General features: G+C 44.6%; 1 non-coding gene across 1 annotated transcript; it reads right to left on the bottom strand.

The window, feature by feature from the left end:
- Positions 1–21,579: 21,579 nt before the first annotated feature.
- trnav-uac lies at positions 21,580–21,652 on the bottom strand. Its single transcript has one exon. It is a non-coding gene; the product is annotated as a tRNA-Val (tRNA).
- Between the last annotated feature and the right edge of the window lie 1,617 nt (positions 21,653–23,269).

The raw sequence follows: 23,269 nt of genomic DNA, 5'->3' as shown, positions 1-23,269 counted from the left end.
CAGGCCTGGTGGGTCGCCAGGTGGCGACCATTGAGGGGGGGTACTGTTATGTGGGCAGCTTGTCTCTCCCTTTTCTGTTTCCCTTCCTCCTTGTTTTGTCCCCTCTTTGTCTGTTGTATCTGTATGTGTGTTTGTCCCCATTATGTGGGTGTGTCTGGAGTGGATCGGGGGGCGTGCTCAGGATCTGCCTCTCCTGTGCAGCTGCGGGTTGTTTTCAGTGATTCCTGCCTACGCAGCTGCATCCTATTCTCTCATCAACCTGCACTACTAATTCCTGGCCATGGCTCTCCACCGGCGCCAGATCGTTGTTCTTACTAGAGCGGTAACTTGGCTCACCAGTAAAGTTAAATTGTCTTTGTCTTCAGCCTGGCTTTTTACTCTCCTTAACCTGTTGTTTGTTTTGTCTTCAGTTCAGACATACCTCCCAACCTGCCTGCCTGCCTGCCTGCCTGCCTGCCTCAGCCTCTCCTTCCTCCGGAGCCGACTAGCCCACTCTGTTCCTTTTCTTCAGTTGTTTTTGGACTAAGACAAATTGAACTTTTATTAAAATAATTTTTGTTTCTTCCACTCCCTTAGTCGTGTTTTGTTTCTCTGAGTGCTGGGTTTAACCATAGCGTAACAAAACCACTACAAAATAAAATGCATCATTATTCCCATACCATTATTTACAGAGAATCAGACAAATTATGCTACCCTCTGCCTATTGGCTACTTAGCTTATTCAAGGCTGTCTCAAAATACAATACTGCCCCTTGAAGAAAAGAAAAAAGCTTTTCAAAGATGTCTAGAAATGCACACATTTTGTGCTCTTGTAGGAAGCAATCAGTCCCCCATTGTTGACTACAAATGATCTATAACTGGGCTAATAACTCACTAACGAGCAAAGGATATGAACAAATGTGCACACGTCGCTAAATGTAGCTTTTGCTTTGATCTGAAAACAAGCACATCTACTCACTACCGCTCATGCTGTAAAAACAGTCCAGTTCAAAGTGAATGGCACAGGTCCATATATGGCAATGGTATATTTGCATATAGGCCTACTGCAGCTCTGATTGGTTATGGCGCACCGGTCTGTGTAGTACGGGCCTGTCAATGCAATATAATCCTACTCCGATGTGTTCTGCCTACAACAAAATATGTTGCATAGTTCATTTTGTTTCGGTATGTTGCATTGAAAGTGGCTAATATCGCGTTGATTCGATCACAATTCCCACAGTAAAAGGAAACGTTGATAATGTTAACTAAAGGGGAAAACTCTAGAAAGTTGAGTGAAGTTCAATCTCGTGCTTCTCTGCACGGGCTGATGTTTCTTCGGTGGAGCTGCAGTGCTTGCAGGGAACATTGCTTGAGACAATTGAGACTCGGACCGTGTATGTGTGCCATTCAGAGGGTGAAAGGGCAAGACAAAATATTTAAGTACCTTTGAACGGGGTATGGTAGTAGGTGCCAGGCGCACCGGTTTCAGTGTATCAAGAACTGCAACGCTGCTGGGTTATTCACGCTCAACAGCTTCCTGTGTGTATCTAGAATGGTCCACCACCCAAAGGACATCCAGCCAACATGACAAAACTGTGGGAAGCATTTAGGGCTGACCCCAATCAGTCGACTGTTTGGTCGTTAGGCTGTTGGTCGGCAGAGATTGTTTTAGTCGAGCAGTAACAAATACATATATACACTGCTCAAAAAAAATAAAGGGAACACTTAAACAACACATCCTAGATCTGAATGAATGAAATAATCGTATTAAATACTTTTTTCTTTACATAGTTGAATGTGCTGACAACAAAATCACACAAAAATAATCAATGGAAATCAAATTTATCAACCCATGGACGTCTGGATTTGGAGTCACCCTCAAAATTAAAGTGGAAAACCACACTACAGGCTGATCCAACTTTGATGTAATGTCCTTAAAACAAGTCAAAATGAGGCTCAGAAGTGTGTGTGGCCTCCACGTGCCTGTATGACCTCCCTACAACGCCTGGGCATGCTCCTGATGAGGTGGCGGATGGTCTCCTGAGGGATCTCCTCCCAGACCTGGACTAAAGCATCCGCCAACTCCTGGACAGTCTGTGGTGCAACGTGGCGTTGGTGGATGGAGTGAGACATGATGTCCCAGATGTGCTCAATTGGATTCAGGTCTGGGGAACGGGCGGGCCAGTCCATAACATCAATGCCTTCCTCTTGCAGGAACTGCTGACACACTCCAGCCACATGAGGTCTATCTAGCATTGTCTTGCATTAGGAGGAACCCAGGGCCAACCGCACCAGCATATGGTCTCACAAGGGGTCTGAGGATCTCATCTCGGTACCTAATGGCAGTCAGGCTACCTCTGGCGAGCACATGGAGGGCTGTGCGGCCCCCCAAAAAGAAATGCCACCCCACACCATGACTGAACCACCGCCAAACCGGTCATGCTGGAGGATGTTGCAGGCAGCAGAACGTTCTCCACGTCGTCTCCAGACGCTGTCATGTGTCACACCCTGGCCTATAGAACTCTAGCTAGTTTGGTCAGGGTGTGAATATATTCTAGGTTTTGTATTTCTATGTTTGGCCGGGTGTGGTTCCCAATCAGAGGCAGCTGTCGCTCGTTGTCTCTGATTGGGGATCATACTTAGGCAGCCAGTTTTCCTACCTGCGTTGTGGGATTTTGTTATGTTCATGTTTAGGCTTGTGTGTTAGCCTTTGGACCGCCATGGTTAAGTTTGTTGTTTTGGTTACTGTTTCGTGTGTTTATTAGTAAATAAACATGTTCGCCGTTCACGCTGCACCTTGGTCCGTCCTGTTCCTTAACGTACGTGACAGAAAATCCCACCAGACCTGGACCAAGCAGTGTGCCGAGGATGAGCAGAGAGGATGGACTTGGCAGGAGATAAGAGAGGATCTGGCAAGAAAGATGGAGGCCCTGAAAGGGATCAGGGTGGAGAGACAGCCCCAATAAAAAAAAATTTGGGGGCTAAAAGGGTGGTCGGGGAGCGACAGAGAGGAGCCCCGACCACTGCATTCGTGGGGGCTCAAGGAGGAGTCCTCACTGGAGGAGGATGGGGCGCGGAGTGTAAAGGACGGAGACAGTCATAGACCTCCAGCGCCGGTTCCCAGTCCGGTACACCCCGTACCTGCTCCCTGCACCAAGCCAGTGGTGCGTGTTCCAAGTCCGGCCCGGCCTGTTCCTGCTCCCCGCACCAAGCCAGTGGTGCGTGTTCCCAGTCCGGTACGCCCCGTACCTGCTCCCCGCACCAAGCCAGTGGTGCGTGTTCCCAGTCCGGCCTGTTCCTGCTCCTCGCACCAAGTCGGTGGTGCGCGTCGCCAGTCCGGCCCGGCCTGTTCCTGCTCCTCGCACCAAGCCGGTGGTGCACGTCGCCAGTCCGGCCCGGCCTGTCCCTGCTCCTTGCACCAAGCCAGTGGTGCACGTCGCCAGTCCGAATCTGATTGATTGATTGCTTCTGTGGACAGGTGTCTTTTATACAGGTAACAAACTGAGATTAGGAGCACTCCCTTTAAGAGTGTGCTCCTAATCTCAGCTTGTTACCTGTATAAAAGACACCTGCGAGCCAGAAATCTTTCTGATTGAGAGGGGGTCAAATACTTATTTCCCTCATTAAAATGCAAATCAATTTATAACATTCTTGACATGTGTTTTTCTTGATTTTGTTGTTGTTATTCTGTCTCTTACTGTTCAAATTAACCTACCATTAAAATTATAGACTGATCATTTCTTTGTCAGTGGGTAAACATACAAAATCAGCAGGGGATCAAATACTTTTTTCCCTCACTGTAACCTGAAAGGCCGCTCAGCAAGGAAGAAGTCACTGCTCCAAAACCTCCATAAAAAAGCCAGACTACAGTTTGCAACTGCACATGGGGACAAAGATCGTACCTTTTGGAGAAATGTCCTCTGGTCTGATGAAACAAAAATAGAACTGTTTGGCCATAATGACTATCATTATGTTTGGAGGAACAAGGGGGATGCTTGCAAGCCGAAGAACACCATCCCAACAGTGATGCACGGGGGTGGCAGCATCATGCTGTGGGGGTGCTTTGCTGAAGCAGGGACTGGTGCACTTCACAAATTAGACGGCATCACGAGTAAGGAAAATTATGTGGATATATTGAAGCAACATCTCAAGACATCAGTCAGGAAGTTAAAGCTTGGTCGCAAATGGGTCTTCCAAATGGACAATGACAAAGTCAAGGTATTGGAGTGGCCATCACAAAGCCCTGACCTCAATCCTATAGAAAATTTGTGGGCAGAACTGAAAAAGTGTGTGCGAGCAAGGAGGCCTTCAAACCTGACTCAGTTACACCAGCTTTGTCAGGAGGAATGGGCCAAAATTCACCCAACTTATTGTGGGAAGCTTGTGGAAGGCAACCCGAAACGTTTGACCCAAGTTAAACAATTTAAAGGCGATGATACCAAATACTAATTGAGTGTATGTAAACTTCTGACCCACTGGGAATGTGATGAAAGAAATAAAAGCTGAAATAAATGATTCTCTCTACTATTATTCTGACATTTCACATTCTTAGAATAAAGTGGTGATCCTAACTGACAGGGAATTGTTACTAGGAGTAAATGTCAGGAATTGTGAAAAACTGAGTTTAAATGTATTTGGCTAAGGTGTATGTAAACTTCCGATTTCAACTGTATGTAAGAATGCTGTTCATTGACTATAGCTAAGCATTCAACACCATAGTACCCTCCAAGCTCATCATTAAGCTTGGGACCCTGGGTCTGAACCCCGCCCTGTGCAACTGGGTCTTGGACTTCCTGACGGGCCGGCTCCAGGTGGTGAAGGTAGGAAACAACACCTCCACTTCGCTGATCCTCAACACAGGGGCCCCACAAGGGTGCATTACTCATATCTATATACTGTATTCTATAATATTCTACTGTATTTTAATCTATGCCACTACGTCATTGCTCGTCCAAATATTTATATTTTCTTAATTCCATTCCTTTACTTTAGATTTGTATGTATTGTTGTGAAATTGTGTCACCGTTTCGGCCGAGGCTGCTCCTCCTCCTGGTTCGGGCAGGCTTCGGCGGTCGTCGTCCCCGGAGTACTAGCTGCCACCGATCTATGTTTCATGTTCGATTGGTTTTGTCTGGATGTTGTACACCTGTGTCTTGTTAGTCCTCGTTAGTGCCCTATTTAGTTCTCGTTGTGTGTGCTTGTCGTTGTGTGTGATTGTACTACTGTTTCGTGTTTTGGAGCTACATTTTCCCTCCAGTGTTTGAGAGGGTTGTTTGCACATGTTTGTGCGTCATTCGTTTTGTCGCCTGTGTGCGTCGTGCTTTTTGCCTTCGGGCTTATTTTGCTTTGGTTGGATATATATTTATTGCACTAAAGCCTTTGGACTGAGCCTCTGTGTCCTGCGCATGATTCCTACACCACACCCACCTTCAGCACGCCTTGACAAATTGTTAGATATTAGATTTGATTTGAAGCGCAAGAAGTATGATTGCCTTGACTTCTGCTGAGGCGATATCACCATAAATGCTGCATGGCCAATGCAGATGTCGGATTGACCATGCGCCCAGATGCACAATACACTTCTCTCTCCAGTCGCTGGCCAATACGGACTTTCAGCTCCCTCCAAAGATTTTCTATTGGGTTCAGGTCTGGAGACTGGCTAGGCCACTCCAGGACCTTGAGATGCTTCTTACGGAGCCACTCCTTAGTTGCCCTGGCTGTGTGTTTCGGGTCGTTGTCATGCTGGAAGACCCAGCCACGACCCATCTTCAATGCTCTTACTCAGGGAAGGAGGTTGTTCGCCAAGATCTCGCGATACATGGCCCCATCCATCCTCCCCCTCAATACGGTGCAGTCGTCCTGTCCCCTTTGCAGAAAAGCATCCCCAAAGAATGATGTTTCCACCTCCATGCTTCACGGTTGGGATGGTGTTCTTGGGGTTGTACTCATCCTTCTTCTTCCTCCAAACACGGCGAGTGGAGTTTAGACCAAAAAGCTCTATTTTTGTCTCATCAGACCACATGACCTTCTCCCATTCCTCCTCTGGATCATCCAGATGGTCATTGGCAAACTTCAGACGGGCCTGGACGTGCGCTGGCTTGAGCAGGGGGACCTTGCGTGCGCTGCAGGATTTTAATCCGTGTGTACAGGTGTCTTTTATACAGGTAACGAGTTCAAACAGGTGCAGTTATACAGGTAATGAGTGGAGAACAGGAGGGCTTCTTAAAGAAAAACTAACAGGTCTGTGAGAGCTGGAATTCTTACTGGTTGGTAGGTGATCAAATACTTATGTCATGCAATAAAATGCAAATTAATTACTTAAAAATCATACAATGTGATTTTTTTTTATTCCGTCTCTCACAGTTGAAGTGTACCTATGATAAAAATCACAGACCTCTACATGCTTTGTAAGTAGGAAAACCTGCAAAATCGGCAGTGTATCAAATACTTGTTCTCCCCACTGTATATACAGTGGGGAAAAAAAGTATTTAGTCAGCCACCAATTGTGCAAGTTCTCCCACTTAAAAAGATGAGAGAGGCCTGTAATTTTCATCATAGGTACACGTCAACTATGACAGACAAAAAGAGGAAAAAAAATCCAGAAAATCACATTGTAGGAATTTTTATGAATTTATTTGCAAATTATGGTGGAAAATAAGTATTTGGTCAATAACAAAAGTTTCTCAATAGTTTGTTATTTACCCTTTGTTGGCAATGACACAGGTCAAACGTTTTCTGTAAGTCTTCACAAGGTTTTTACACACTGTTGCTGGTATTTTGGCCCATTCCTCCATGCAGATCTCCTCTAGAGCAGTGATGTTTTGGGGCTGTCGCTGGGCAACACGGACTTTCAACTCCCTCCAAATATTTTCTATGGGGTTGAGATCTGGAGACTGGCTAGGCCACTCCAAGACCTTGAAATGCTTCTTACGAAGCCACTCCTTCGTTGCCCGGGCGGTGTGTTTGGGATCATTGTCATGCTGAAAGACCCAGCCACGTTTCATCTTCAATGCCCTTGCTGATGGAAGGAGGTTTTCACTCAAAATCTCACGATACATGGCCCCATTCATTCTTTCCTTTACACAGATCAGTCGTCCTGGTGCCTTTGCAGAAAAACAGCCCCAAAGCATGATGTTTCCACCCCCATGCTTCACAGTAGGTATGGTGTTCTTTGGATGCAACTCAGCATTCTTTGTCCTCCAAACACGACGACTTGAGTTTTTACCAAAAAGTTATATTTTGGTTTCATCTGACCATATGACATTATCCCAATCCTCTTCTGGATCATCCAAATGCACTCTAGCAAACTTCAGACGGGCCTGGACATGTACTGGCTTAAGCAGGGGGGACACGTCTGCTACTGCAGGATTTGAGTCCCTGGCGGCGTAGTGTGTTACTGATGGTAGACTTTGTTACTTTGGTCCCAGCTCTCTGCAGGTCATTCACTAGGTCCCCCCCGTGTGGTTCTGGGATTTTTGCTCACCGTTCTTGTGATCATTTTGACCCCACGGGGTGAGATCTTGCGTGGAGCCCCAGATCGAGGGAGATTATCAGTGGTCTTGTATGTCTTCCATTTCCTAATAATTGCTCCCACAGTTGATTTCTTCAAACCAAGCTGCTTACCTATTGCAGATTCAGTCTTCCCAGCCTGGTGCAGGTCTACAATTTTGTTTCTGGTGTCCTTTGACAGCTCTTTGGTCTTGACCATAGTGGAGTTTGGAGTGTGACTGTTTGAGGTTGTGGACAGGTGTCTTTTATACTGATAACAAGTTCAAACAGGTGCCATTAATACAGGTAATGAGTGGAGGACAGAGGAGCCTCTTAAAGAAGAAGTTACAGGTCTGTGAGAGCCAGAAATTTTGCTTGTTTGTAGGTGACCAAATACTTATTTTCCACCATAATGTGCAAATAAATTCATAAAAAATCCTATAATGTGATTTTCTGGGAAAAAAAATCTCAATTTGTCTGTCATAGTTGACGTGTACCTATGATGAAAATTACAGGCCTCTCTCATCTTTTTAAGTGGGAGAACTTGCACAATTGGTGGCTGACTAAATACTTTTTTCCCCCACTGTATATACATACATACATACATATACAGTGAGGGAAACAAGTATTTGATCCCCTGCTGATTTTGTATGTTTGCCCACTGACAAAGAAATGATCAGTCTATAATTTTAATGGTAGGTTTATTTGAACAGTAAAGAGACAGAATAACAACAAAAAAATCCAGAAAAACGCATGTCAAATGTTATAAATTGATTTGCATTTTAATGAGGGAAATAAGTATTTGACCCCCTCTCAATCAGAAAGATTTCTGGCTCCCAGGTGTCTTTTATACAGGTAACGAGCTGAGATTAGGAGCACACAGAGAGTGCTCCTAATCTCAGCTTGTTACCTGTATAAAAGACACCTGTCCACAGAAGCAATCAATCAATCAGATTCCAAACTCTCCACCATGGCCAAGACCAAAGAGCTCTCCAAGGATGTCAGGGACAAGATTGTAGACCTACACAAGGCTGGAATGGGCTACAAGACCATCGGCAAGCAGCTTGGTGAGAATGTGACAACAGTTGGTGCGATTATTCGCAAATGGAAGAAACACAAAAGACCTGTCAATCTCCCTCGGCCTGGGGCTCCATGCAAGATCTCACCTCGTGGAGTTGCAATGATCATGAGAACGGTGAGGAATCAGCCAAGAACTACACGGGAGGATCTTGTTAATGATCTCAAGGCAGCTGGGACCATAGTCACCAAGAAAACAATTGGTAACACACTACGCCGTGAAGGACTGAAATCCTGCAGCGCCCGCAAGGTCCCCCTGCTCAAGAAAGCACATATACAGTGGGGGAAAAAAGTATTTAGTCAGCCACCAATTGTGCAAGTTCTCCCACTTAAAAAGATGAGAGAGGCCTGTAATTTTCATCATAGGTACACGTCAACTGTGACAGACAAAATGAGAAGAAAAAATCCAGAAAATCACATTGTAGGATTTTTAATGAATTTATTTGCAAATTATGGTGGAAAATAAGTATTTGGTCAATAGCAAAAGTTTGTCAATACTTTGTTATATACCCTTTGTTGGCAATGACACAGGTCAAACATTTTCTGTAAGTCTTCACAAGATTTTCACACACTGTTGCTGGTATTTTGGCCCATTCCTCCATGCAGATCTCCTCTAGAGCAGTGATGTTTTGGGGCTGTCGCTGGGCAACACGGACTTTCAACTCCCTCCAAAGATTTTCTATGGGGTTGAGATCTGGAGACTGGCTAGGTCACTCCAGGACCTTGAAATGCTTCTTACGAAGCCACTCCTTCGTTGCCCGGGCGGTGTGTTTGGGATCATTGTCATGCTGAAAGACCCAGCCATGTTTCATCTTCAATGCCCTTGCTGATGGAAGGAGGTTTTCACTCAAAATCTCACGATACATGGCCCCATTCATTCTTTCCTTTACACGGATCAGTCGTCCTGGTCCCTTTGCAGAAAAACAGCCCCAAAGCATGATGTTTCCACCCCCATGCTTCACAGTAGGTATGGTGTTCTTTGGATGCAACTCAGCATTCTTTGTCCTCCAAACACGACGAGTTGAGTTTTTACCAAAAAGTTATATTTTGGTTTCATCTGACCATATGACATTCTCCCAATCCTCTTCTGGATCATCCAAATGCACTCTAGCAAACTTCAGACGGGCCTGGACATGTACTGGCTTAAGCAGGGGGACACGTCTGGCACTGCAGGATTTGAGTCCCTGGCGGCGTAGTGTGTTACTGATGGTAGGCTTTGTTACTACCGTGTGGTTCTGGGATTTTTGCTCACCGTTCTTGTGATCATTTTGACCCCACGGGGTGAGATCTTGCGTGGAGCCCCAGATCGAGGGAGATTATCAGTGGTCTTGTATGTCTTCCATTTCCTAATAATTGCTCCCACAGTTGATTTCTTCAAACCAAGCTGCTTACCTATTGCAGATTCAGTCTTCCCAGCCTGGTGCAGGTCTACAATTTTGTTTCTGGTGTCCTTTGACAGCTCTTTGGTCTTGGCCATAGTGGAGTTTGGAGTGTGACTGTTTGAGGTTGTGGACAGGTGTATTTTATACTGATAACAAGTTCCAACAGGTGCCATTAATACAGGTAACGAGTGGAGGACAGAGGAGCCTCTTAAAGAAGAAGTTACAGATCTGTGAGAGCCAGAAATCTTGCTTGTTTGTAGGTGACCAAATACTTATTTTCCACCATAATTTGTAAATACATTCATGAAAAATCCTACAATGTGATTTTCTGGAGAAAAAAAAATCTCGATTTGTCTGTTATAGTTGACGTGTACCTATGATGAAAATTACAGGCCTCTCTCATCTTTTTAAGTGGGAGAACTTGCACAATTGGTGGCTGACTAAATACTTTTTTTCCCCACTGTACATGCCCGTCTGAAGTTTGCCAATGAACATCTGAATGATTCTGGGTGAAAGGGTTGTGGTCAGATGAGACCAAAATGGAGCTCTTTGACATCAACTCAACTTGCCGTGTTTGGAGGAGGAGGAATGCTGCCTATGACCCCAATAACACCATCCCCACCATCAAACATGGAGGGGGAAACATTATGCTAAGGGGGTGTTTTTCTGCTAAGGGGACAGGACAACTTCACCGCATCAAAGGGATGATGGACAGGCCTTGTACCGTCAAATCTTGGGTGAGGACCTCCTTCCCTCAACCAGGGCATTGAAAATGGGTCGTGGATGGGTATTCCAGCATGACAATGACCCAAAACACACGGCCAAGGCAACAAAGGAGTGGCTCAAGAAGAAGCACATTAAGGTCCTGGAGTGGCCTAGCCATAGAAAATCTGTGGAGGGAGCTGAAGGCTTGAGTTGCCAAACGTCAGCCTTGAAACCTTAATGACTTGGAGAAGATCTGCAAAGAGGAGAGGGACAAAATCCCTCCTGAGATTTGTGCAAACCTGGTGGCCAACTACAAGAAACGTCTGACCTCTGTGATTGCCAACAAGGGTTTTTTCCACTAAGTACTAAGTCATGTTTTGCAGAGGGGTCAAATACTTATTTCCCTCATTAAAATAAAAATCAATGTATAACATTTTTGACATGTGTTTTTCTGGTTGTTGTTATTCTGTCTCTCACTGTTCAAATAAACCTACCATTAAAATGATATACTGATCATTTCTTTGTCAGTGGGCAAACGTACAAAATCAGCAGGGGATCAAATACATTTTTCCCTCACTGTATACATATACATACATATCCTTTAAAAAAACATATTTCCCTTTATTACTTTCCAACCCCACCACTCCTTCCCTAATTGGAGTAAACTAGTGAACAACAATGCTTAGGCCTCTACTTCCATTTTATACAGTCATGGTCAAAACTTTTGAGAATGACACAAATATACATTTTTACAAAGTCTGCTGCCTCAGTTTTTATGATGGCAATTTGCAAATACTCCAGAATGTTATGAAGAGTGATCATATGAATTGCAATTAATTGCAAAGTCCCTCTTTACCATGAAAATGAACTTAATCCCCAAAAAACATTTCCACTGCATTTCAGCGCTGCCACAGAAGGACCAGCTGACATCATGTCAGTGATTCTCTCGTTAACACAGGTGGGAGTGTTGACGAGGACATGGCCGGAGATCAGTCTGTCATGCTGATTGAGTTAGAATAACAGACTGTAAGCTTTAAAAGGAGGGTGGTGCTTGAAATCATTGTTCTTCCTCTGTTAACCATGGTTACCTGCAAGGAAACACGTGCCGTCATCATTGCTTTGCACAAAAAGGGCTTCACAGGCAAGGATATTGCTGCTAGTAAGATTGCACCTAAATCAACCATTTATCGGATCATCAAGAACTTCAAGGAGAGAGGTTCAATTGTTGTGAAGAAGGCTTCAGGGCGCCCAAGAAAGTCCAGCAAGCGCCAGGACCGTCTCCTAAAGTTGATTCAGCTGCGGGATCGGGGCACCACCAGTGCAGAGCTTGCTCAGGAATGGCAGTGTTGTGTCGAGAAAACGTTGCTAATTATGCTGTGAGACCAAGGAAATCCGCTGACGCTGTACTTTGATCATAAAGGTTTATTATATCAGAGTATTCCAGCTTCAATTTACAGGTATCTGCAGACACCCGGAGAACAGCCGACCCAAATTCAAATATGCTATTCTCACCGTCCTTTGTCCCAAACCATAGTATATATCCTATGTAATCTGATATGGGTGTTTTCCCCTACAGACCAATCCCAGGAGGTCACCTAACAGACTTCCTCTGCTTTAGGGTGCCCCTCTAAAACTGCTCTCCAGATGTCTCCCTGGGCCAAATCAACATTATCTAAGCTACCATTTGCAAACATTAACAAAGTCATAATTCCTCAGATACTACAGCAGCAGGCAGGTGTGAGTGCATCTGCACTCACAGTGAGGCGAAGACTTTTGGAGGATGGCCTGGTGTCAAGAAGGGCAGCGAGGAAGCCACTTCTCTCCAGGAAAAACATCAGGGAAAGACTGATATTCTGCAGAAGGTACAGGGATTGGACTGCTGAGGACTGGGGTAAAGTCATTTTCTCTGATCAATCCCCTTTCCGATTGTTTGGGTCATCCGGAAAAAAGCTTGTCCGGAGAAGACAATGTGAGCGCTACCATCAGTCCTGTGTCATGCCAACAGTAAAGCATCCTGAGACCATTCATGTGTGGGGTTGCTTCTCAGCCAAGGGAGTGGGCTCACTCACAATTTTGCCTAAGAACACAGCCATGAATAAAGAATGGTACCAACACATCCTCCGAGAGCAACTTCTCCCAACCATCCAAGAACAGTTTGGTGACGAACAATACCTTTTCCAGCATGATGGAGCACCTTGCCATAAGGCAAAAGTGATAACTAAGTGGCTCGGGGAACAAAACATCTACATTTAGGGTCCATGGCCAGGAAACTCCCCATACCTTAATCCCATTGAGAACTTGTGGTCAATCCTCAAGAGTTGTGTGGACAAACAAAAACCCACAAATTCTGACAAACTCCAAGCATTGATTATGCAAGAATGGGCTGCCATCAGTCAGGATGTGGCCCAGAAGTTAATTGACATCATGCCAGGGCGGATTGCAGAGGTCTTGAAAAAGAAGGGTCAACACTGCAAATATTGACTCTTTGCATAAATGTAATGTAATTGTCAATAAAAGCCTTTTAAACTTATGGAATGCTTGTAATTATACCATAGTAACATCTGAGAAAAATATCTAAAAACACTGAAGCAGCAAACTTTGTGAAGACCAATACTTGTGTCATTCTCAAAACTTTTGACCACGACTGTACACCCAACAGACCGAAGACTGAACACACACTTGAATCATTAGCAAAGAGACAGAGCAGGCAGGCCAGCAGGAGGGAGAGAGAGAGGAGCAGGCAGGCCAGCAGGAGGGAGAGAGAGGAGGGGCAGGCAAACCAGCAGGAGGGAGAGAGAGAGGAGCAGGCAGGCCAGCAGGAGGGAGAGAGAGAGAGAGAGAGAGAGAGAGAGAGCTCAAAGACATTGCTCCTGCATTTTTAACAAAAAATATAGATTTAGAGTTAGATAAAGTAGGATTTTTTGGCAGGGACATATACAGGATGCTACCCTCCACAACATAACCTTTATTCCAAACCAAAACTCCAAACCTACAACCTGATTTTGGACGGAATTACCTGGAAAGCTTTCTACTACCAAGGATTACTATTCTCAAACTATACAGCAAATGCTCTGGAAAACAAACAGAAACCTGAAAACACCATCCAACCTGGAACTGAGTGAGTAATGTTTAGTATGAAGCTATTTTTCACTTTCAAAAACCAAGAAGAAAAATTCATTACAATGATATATTTTATATTATAAGGACTGAATTCTAAGGCTACCAAGCTTAAGCTTGCTACAAAGAGATACAATTTCAATTAGCACTGACGTGTGAAGTGAGAGGTGTCAAAGCCCTTGAGCCCAACAATGGCAGGAGAGTCGTACAGTCTACCCCAACTAGAGGCCTTAGAAGAGGCCTTAGAAGCACCCCCCCACTGTTCAGAGGTCATTAAAATACAGTACCCTCTGAATGTAAAAAAACGACAAGACACGAAAAGAGTACAAATTGAAACTTCTTTTGGGGAAGCACGAGACACTTTTTTGCTGATTTGTATAAAAATGGGAACATAAGCAACCTTATCTTCCACACAGACCATCCCCTGGCATGGCACAGTGCTATACTAGCACACTACCCCTCTGTTAAGAGGGGGGGTGTTAGCGACGGGTGGAAACTCAGGATACTGGACAACGAGGACTCTGAGTCGTCTAATATTAATCTCTATAAATCTGGAACCGTTTTGGTTCAAGGCAACACCAAACAGTTCCAGCTGGACTTTCACCTAATCAAAGAAATAGCTCAGCAGGAGAAGCTGTCCCTTGAGAAAGATACCCCTACCCCGAGCGGGTCAGACCAGACCTCTTCATTAAATAACCCCACAGAGCAACCCCAAGCAGAAACTCAACTTCCCAGCACAGAGTACTACTCCCTCATTGAAATGAAGGATAAATTCACCCAGCTGGAGGTAAGGCAGGTGGAGCTGGAACAGCAGGTGAACACACTCCAGTCAGCACAGACCCAGACAACAGTCCAGCACAACAACACCCCCTTAACTAGACCTGGAGAGCTGCAGGTGGAGAGAGACATGTCTGCACTCTGGACTGTGGTGAGACAACATCAACAGGAGAAAGAGCAGGAGCAGGAGAAGAACAGAGCACTAGAGGAGAGGATCAGAGTGCTGGAGGAGAAGGTGAGAACGATGACGGGTGACATTGAACAACCCATTAGAGAACAGCCCACCTCAGATCCTGGCCAAAGTCTCGACACCGCAGCAGAACAGTACACCCTAGACCCTGACCATAGCCTCGACATCACACCCAGACAAACAAATGAAGAACCCCAAGCCCTGGGGACCCCAACCCCTCTGAGCAACCCCCAGTCAGACACCCTGATAGCCCTCATGACGACCCCCCCCACACCCACTGAGGACATACACAAGCCACAGATTGTACTCCTTATGGACTCAAACGGGAAATACATACAAGAAAATAAACTTTTTCCAAAACACACAGTGTCTAAACTCTGGTGTCCAAATACCCAGCGCGCCCTAGACCTTCTGTCTAAGGACCGACTAGGATCACCCAGCCACATAATAATACACACAGGCACAAACGACCTGAGAACACAGCAGGAAAGGGTGGCCACATCACTCAAGGGCGTGATAGAAAAAGCTTCTTCTACTTTCCCCAACGCACAAGTGGTTATCTCAACCCTGTTACCCCGAAAAGACTTCCACCCTGCTACCATACAGTGGGTAAACGCAAGTATTTCCCATGACTGTGCATCAAAACCAAATGTCTTCCTGGCCCACCACTCCACCCTGGACGTGAACAGCCTTTACGACCAGGTCCACCTATACAAGGCAGCAGTGCCCACCTTCGCCCGGACCCTAAAGGATATCGCCCTCAACCGCAGACCCAACACCTCACACAGGAGCAACAGATCAACAGACACCCCGCCCAGACCAGCGAGACACTCTCCCAGACCTGCGGGACCCCCCCCAGGACCTACACATAGAGGACCCCCACAGAGAGGACCTACATCCAGACCACAGCACCATCAACCACATCTACACCCCCACCCCAACCAATTAACTCCCCCCAAGTCAACCATGCCCACACCCCATTTAGGCCCCCCTCAGATCAGACCTATGCCCCTCCTACCCACCCCAAGCCCCCACTCCCACAAAGAGGGCCTCAACATGAAAGTCACACATACGCCCAGGCCGTGAGCAGGCAAACAGGCCCAACACCCACTCTTACACTAGCCCAAGCCAATGGCATGTACCAGATGCTCAGCAGGCTCTGCTCACAATTACTGGCCTGAGGCCAAACCACACAACCAACAACATTAGACACTTTATGGAACACAAAGCCTTCACTATTTCATCCTGGAATATCCAAGGCCTGAGGTCATCTGCCTTTGGCCTAAAGAGCAGGAATCTGGACTTCACCAAAGAAATCGGAAATACAGACATTGTCATCCTACAAGAAACATGGTATAGAGGAGACGGACCCACTGGTTGCCCTCTAGGTTACAGAGAGCTGGTAGTCCCATCCACCAAACTACCAGGTGTGAAACAGGGAAGGGACTCAGGGGGTATGCTAATTTGGTATAGAGCAGACCTAACTCACTCTATTAAATTAATCAAAACAGGAACATTTTACATTTGGTTAGAAATTCAAAAGGAAATTATCTCAACTGAGAAAAATGTCCTCCTGTGTGCTACCTATATCCCCCCACTAGAATCCCCATACTTTAATGAAGACAGTTTCTCCATCCTGGAGGGGGAAATCAATCATTTCCAGACCCAGGGACATGTACTAGTCTGTGGCGACCTAAATGCCAGAACTGGACAAGAACCTGACACCCTCAGCACACAGGGGGACAAACACCTACCTGGAGGTGACAGCATTCCCTCCCCCATATGCCCCCTAGGCACAACTACGACAACATAACCAACAAAAATGGGTCACGACTCCTGCAGCTCTGTCGCACACTGGGTATGTACATAGTCAATGGTAGGCTTCGAGGGGACTCCTATGGTAGGTACACCTATAGCTCATCTCTTGGCAGTAGTACTGTAGACTACTTTATCACTGACCTCAACCCAGAGTCTCTCAGAGCGTTCACAGTCAGCCCACTGACACCCCTATCAGACCACAGCAAAATCACAGTCTACTTGAACAGAGCAATACTCAATCATGAGGCATCAAAGCCAAAAGAACTGAATAATATTAAGAAATGCTATAGATGGAAGGAAAGTAGTGTTGAAACCTACCAAAAAACAATTAGGAAACAACAAATTCAATCCATTCTAGACAACTTCCTGGACAAAACGTTCCACTGTAATAGTGAAGGTGTAAACTTGGCAGTAGAAAACCTAAACAGTATATTTGACCTCTCAGCTTCCCTATCAAATCTAAAAATCTCTAACAGAAAACCAAAGAAAAGTAATAACAGTGATAAATGGTTTGATGAAGAATGCAAAAACCTAAGAAAGAAATTGAGAAACCTATCCAACCAAAAACATAGAGACCCAGAAAACCTGAGCCTACGCCTTCACTATGGTGAATCACTAAAACAATACAGAAATACACTACGGAAAAAAAATGAACAGCATGTCAGAAATCAGCTCAATGTAATTGAAGAATCCATAGACTCTAACCACTTCTGGGAAAATTGGAAAACACTAAACAAACAACAACACGAAGAGCTATCTATCCAAAACGGAGATGTATGGGTAAACCACTTCTCCAATCTTTTTGGCCCTATAACAGAGAACAAACAGCAAAAAAATATACATGATCAAATGCAAATCTTAGAATCAACTATTAAAGACTACCAGAACCCACTGGATTCTCCAATTACATTGAATGAACTACAGGATAAAATACAAACCCTCCAACCCAAAAAGTCCTGTGGTGTTGATGGTATCCTCAATGAAATGATAAAATATACAGACCACAAATTTCAATTAGCTATACTTAAACTCTTTAACATCATCCTTAGCTCTGGCATCTTCCCCAACATCTGGAACCAAGGACTGATCACCCCAATCCACAAAAAGTGGAGACAAATTTGACCCCAATAACTACCGTGGGATATGCGTCAACAGCAACCTTGGGAAAATCCTCTGCATTATCATTAACAGCAGACTAGTTCATTTCCTCAGTGAAAACAATGTACTGAGCAAATGTCAAATTGGCTTTTTACCAAATTACCGTACGACAGACCACGTATTCACCCTGCACACCCTAATTGACAAACAAACAAACCAAAACAAAGGCAAAGTCTTCTCATGCTTTGTTGATTTCAAAAAGCTTTTGACTCAATTTGGCATGAGGGTCTGCTATACAAATTGATGGAAAGTGGGGTTGGGGGAAAAACATACGACATTATAAAATCCATGTACACAAACAACAAGTGTGCGGTTAAAATTGGCAAAAAACACACACATTTCTTTCCACAGGGCCGTGGGTGAGACAGGGATGCAGTTTAAGCCCCACCCGCTTCAACATATATATCAACGAATTGGCGAGGGCACTAGAACAGTCTGCAGCACCCGGCCTCACCCTACTAGAATCTGAAGTCAAATGTCTTCTGTTTGCTGACGATCTGGTGCTTCTGTCACCAACCAAGGAGGGCCTACAGCAGCACCTAGATCTTCTGCACAGATTCTGTCAGACCTGGGCCCTGACAGTAAATCTCAGTAAGACAAAAATAATGGTGTTCCAAAAAAGGTCCAGTTGCCAGGACCACAAATACAAATTCCATCTAGACACCCGTTGCCCTAGAGCACACAAAAAACGATACATACCTCGGCCTAAACATCAGCGCCACAGGTAACTTCCACAAAGCTGTGAACGATCTGAGAGACAAGGCAAGAAGGGCCTTCTATGCCATCAAAAGGAACATAAAATTTGACATACCAATTAGGATCTGGCTAAAAATACTTGAATCAGTTATAGAACCCATTGCCCTTTATGGTTCTGAGGTCTGGGGTCCGCTCACCAACCAAGAATTCACAAAATGGGACAAACACCAAATTGAGACTCTGCATGCAGAATTCTGCAAAAACATCCTCCGTGTACAACGTAAAACACCAAATAATGCATGCAGAGCATAATGCATGCAGAGCAGAATTAGGCCAATACCCGCTAATTATCAAAATCCAGAAAAGAGCCGTTAAATTCTATAACCACTTAAAAGGAAGCGATTCCCAAACCTTCCATAACAAAGCCATCACCTACAGAGAGATGAACTTGGAGAAGAGTCCCCTAAGTAAGCTTGTCCTGGGGCTCTGTTCACAAACACAAACAGACCCCACACAGCCCCAGGACAACAACAACAACAACACAACTAGACCCAACCAAATCATGAGAAAACAAAAGAGAATTACTTGACACTTTGGAAAGAACAAACAAAAAAACAGAGCAAACTAGAATGCTATTTGGCCCTAAACAGAGAGTACACAGTGGCAGAATACTTGACCACTGTGACTGACCCAAACTTAAGGAAAGCTTTGACTATGTACAGACTCAGTGAGCATAGCCTTGCTATTGAGAAAGGCCGCCGTAGGCAGACCTGGCTCTCAAGAGAAGACAGGCTATGTGCACACTGCCCACAAAATGAGGTGGAAACTGAGCTGCACTTCCTAACCTCCTGCCAAATGTATGACCATATTAGAGACACATATTTCCCTCAGATTACAGCGATCCACAAAGAATTCGAAAACAAACCCAATTTTGATAAACTCCCCTTATCTACTGGGTGAAAAACCACAGTGTGCCATCACAGCTGCAAGATTTGTGACCTGTTGCCACAAGAAAAGGGCAACCAGTGAAGAACAAACACCATTGTAAATACAACCCATATTTATGTTTATTTATTTTCCCATTTGTACTTTAACTATTTGCACATTGTTACAACACTGTATATATACATAATATGACATTTGAAATGTCTTTATTCTTTTGAAACTTCTGAGTGTAATGTTTACTGTTAATATTTATTGTTTATTTCACTTTTGTTTACTATCTACTTCACTTGCTTTGGCAATGTTAACACACGTTTCCCATGCCAATAAAGCCCTTAAATTGAAATTGAATTGAATTGAGAGGAGGGGCAGGCAAACCAGCAGGAGGGAGAGAGAGAGGAGCAGGCAGGCCAGCAGGAGGGAGAGAGAGGAGGGGCAGGCAGGCCAGCAGGAGGGAGAGAGAGAGGAGCAGGCAGGCCAGCAGGAGGGAGAGAGAGAGGAGCAGGCAGGCCAGCAGGAGGGAGAGAGAGAGGAGCAGGCAGGCCAGCAGGAGGGAGAGAGAGAGGAGCAGGCAGGCCAGCAGGAGGGAGAGAGAGAGGAGCAGGCAGGCCAGCAGGAGGGAGAGAGAGAGGAGCAGGCAGGCCAGCAGGAGGGAGAGAGAGGGAGGGGCAGGCAGGCCAGCAGGAGGGAGAGAGAGAGGAGCAGGCAGGCCAGCAGGAGGGAGAGAGAGAGGAGCAGGCAGGCCAGCAGGAGGGAGAGAGAGGAGGGGCAGGCAGGCCAGCAGGAGGGAGAGAGGAGGGGCAGGCAGGCCAGCAGGAGGGAGAGAGGAGGGGCAGGCAGGCCAGCAGGAGGGAGAGAGGAGGGGCAGGCAGGCCAGCAGGAGGGAGAGAGAGAGGAGCAGGCAGGCCAGCAGGAAAAAGGAGAGAGAGGAGGGGCAGGCAGGCCAGCAGGAGGGAGAGAGGAGGGGCAGGCAAACCAGCAGGAGGGAGAGAGAGGAGGAGCAGGCAGGCCAGCAGGAGGGAGAGAGAGGAGGGGCAGGCAGGCCAGCAGGAGGGAGAGAGGAGGGGCAGGCAGAAGCGTGTTCATATGTTTTGGTAATCTGCATCTCGCAATGTCTTGTCTTGCATGCCTTGCAAATTCACCAAAGTAGCCTAAAGTTCACCTCTTCCTCTCTGGTTTTATTTGAATTGCACAACTTTCCCAGGCCTTTATAGCCTATCAATATAACACAGAAACTGTTTTATGTTTTGTGATAACTGCACTATATGATTTTAACTAAGTGGGTAAAAAAAAACAAAAAAACATTGTGTCTTATTGTTAAGGATCCCAACTATTTAGGCAGATGAGTAGTGTCTCAGGCGGTTGCTTAGGCTACTTTATTCTGGTGAAACACAATTTACAACAGCGCATTTGATAACAATAAACGAACAAGTTACATTAGTTGTCACTTAACTACTAAAGCCTAATATTGCGCAAGCCATTTTACAAACATTTGAATGTTGAAGGTGACCTGTTGTTCGACAGCACGCAAAGCAGCACACAAGTGCACAGTTTGACTAGGCTAATGATATTGCCTGGATTGTTTGGCAGGGAAAATGGCTTGTTGATCAATGACTCAACACAGTTACATGTTTAGTTCGACAAAAGATGAGAGGTATTTTCTGGTAAAAAGAAAGTAATATGAGCAACAACAACAAAAATGGTGAACCGTCAATTTGTAACATTTGAATCAATTTTCTGACTGATGCATGCTACATTTGGATCGGTTTGGGCTCCCGCCAAAAGATGCACTGACATCTTAAACATTTCAACCAGGGACTGATATGATCGGTGAATCGTTACATCCCTAACAGTGAATGATTTTTAGAGCAGATGGTGTTAAACTGAAGCATAGCCTCTGTATATTTTGAACAGTTGCGGACGCTGTTGGGTTTTGGCCACATAAGAGAAGAATGCAGTGGTGTTTTTTATTTTACAGTAACGTTATAATATACTATTCAGTTATGTTATGTAGAATACTATTATTATGTGATCTTTCAGACATAGATTTTTTTACAGTGCAGCAACCCTCCGGTTGCCAGCTCACTTCCAGACAGATTTTTCCTGTCAGACCTGAGATACGAACTGGCAACCCTCCAGTTGCCACCTCACTTCCAGACAGATTTTTCCTGTCAGACCTGAGATACGAACTGGCAACCCTCCAGTTGCTGGCTCACCTCTCTAACCGCTAGGCTACCTGCCGACAAAAGCATGGTTCCACTGGGGCTCGAACCCAGGACCTTCTGCGTGTAAAGCAGACGTGATAACCGCTACACTATGGAACCACATAGACACACCACCACCACACTCAGTATGGAATCACATTACACATCCTTTATGCTTCAAAGTAGTATACCGATTATCTTTATGAGATATAGATTTTGTTGTTTTTTGTTGTGATTGCTGATGTTGACTTGTTTGCAGGGGAAATTCTGAATCCGAGCAAAACAGTGCAACACTACAAACTACGGAGAGGAAGCTCAGTCAACCTCATTGGTGCCAGTTGACATGTAGAATAAGTCAACGCGTTACTTATTGTTACTGTACATGCTACCATGGATAAAGAAAGCAGAATATATAACATTCATATTTATCTTTGTGTTAACACTAAGTAAGATAAGATACACTACACAATCTTTATTATATAGTGGCATCACTGAACTACCAGTTATAAGCTGTTTGTCACGATACCATAATTTTGACCTCGATACCGATACCAGGTTTAGTATCTCGATACCGTCACGATACTCAATACCAAAACAAAGGAAAGCATATTAACCAAAGTCACAAAATTGCACTTCTTCCAGACAGATCAACTCAGCTACTGCTCTGTTAAATTGTTTGGCATCTTTCGAGTTCAATATCATTACATTTTATATTTTTTACATCCATATTTTTCAGAGACAGCCTTGTATGCATTAATGAATCAATTATAGTCACACAATCAGTTTGACTTTGTTTTACCAGTCTAACTATATAACAACATAATGGTAATCATTTATTTCAATAGTAAATCCTTATTGATAAACTGGGTATATCAAGATGTAGCCTAGGCCTAGTCACATGAATACATATTCAATAGGAGTGTGTGCATGCATTGAGTTGTTGAGCTTGTTTTGGCTGATTTCATGGAGATACTGATTTCAAACTATCTGTTTACCTTCCATCTGGGACTTATTTTATTGTACTGATCAAAAACATTTACATAGAAGTAGCTTATTTGATTAAAGTGTGCGCTGCTCTTTAACCAGTAATGACATCGTTCATGAGGCAAGAGGGGGAGCGTCCCGGAGTCAGTTCGCTGAGGCAATAGATCATATTTTAGAGAGACATGATAGAGACCGATTAAATGATTGAATAAAGTTATGGTGGCGATCAGCTTTGAAATCAGCCAATTTTGCATAATGGTTCACAAACAAAGTATCAGGGTATCAGGATAGTGAATTGATGATAGCTTAAGGCCAGGCACCACAGGCACATTTTTTGATTTTGCTTCCATCTGCCAATTTTCAGATTTTGGGATATTTTGCAACTATAACTTCCATACTTTAATAAATACAAATAAATCGGCAATAATGTATATAAATACTTGATTTGTATAATTTTCTCCAAACTCCGTCAACTACACCTACCATAAATGTCGTTGTTGGTAGCATGTTTTGGTAGCATATAAAAAATAATAATGAATGCACTCACTAACTGTAAGTCGCTCTGGATAAGAGCGTCTGCTAAATGACTAAAATGTAAATGTAAATGTTTCATGTAGAACTCTCCATGTTGAATCATATATCATTCCAAAGCTTGTTTTCCGGAGCATATCATTAGCTAGTCCACACATGGCTATATCCTTTGTAGACGTAGTGCTTCGTGCTGAAAGATGAATAATTCCCTGACATCCGATT

Source organism: Coregonus clupeaformis, unplaced genomic scaffold (genome assembly GCF_020615455.1).
Source record: "Coregonus clupeaformis isolate EN_2021a unplaced genomic scaffold, ASM2061545v1 scaf0001, whole genome shotgun sequence".
NCBI classification, from domain to species: domain Eukaryota; kingdom Metazoa; phylum Chordata; class Actinopteri; order Salmoniformes; family Salmonidae; genus Coregonus; species Coregonus clupeaformis.
This window is presented reverse-complemented; position numbering and strand designations above follow the sequence as displayed.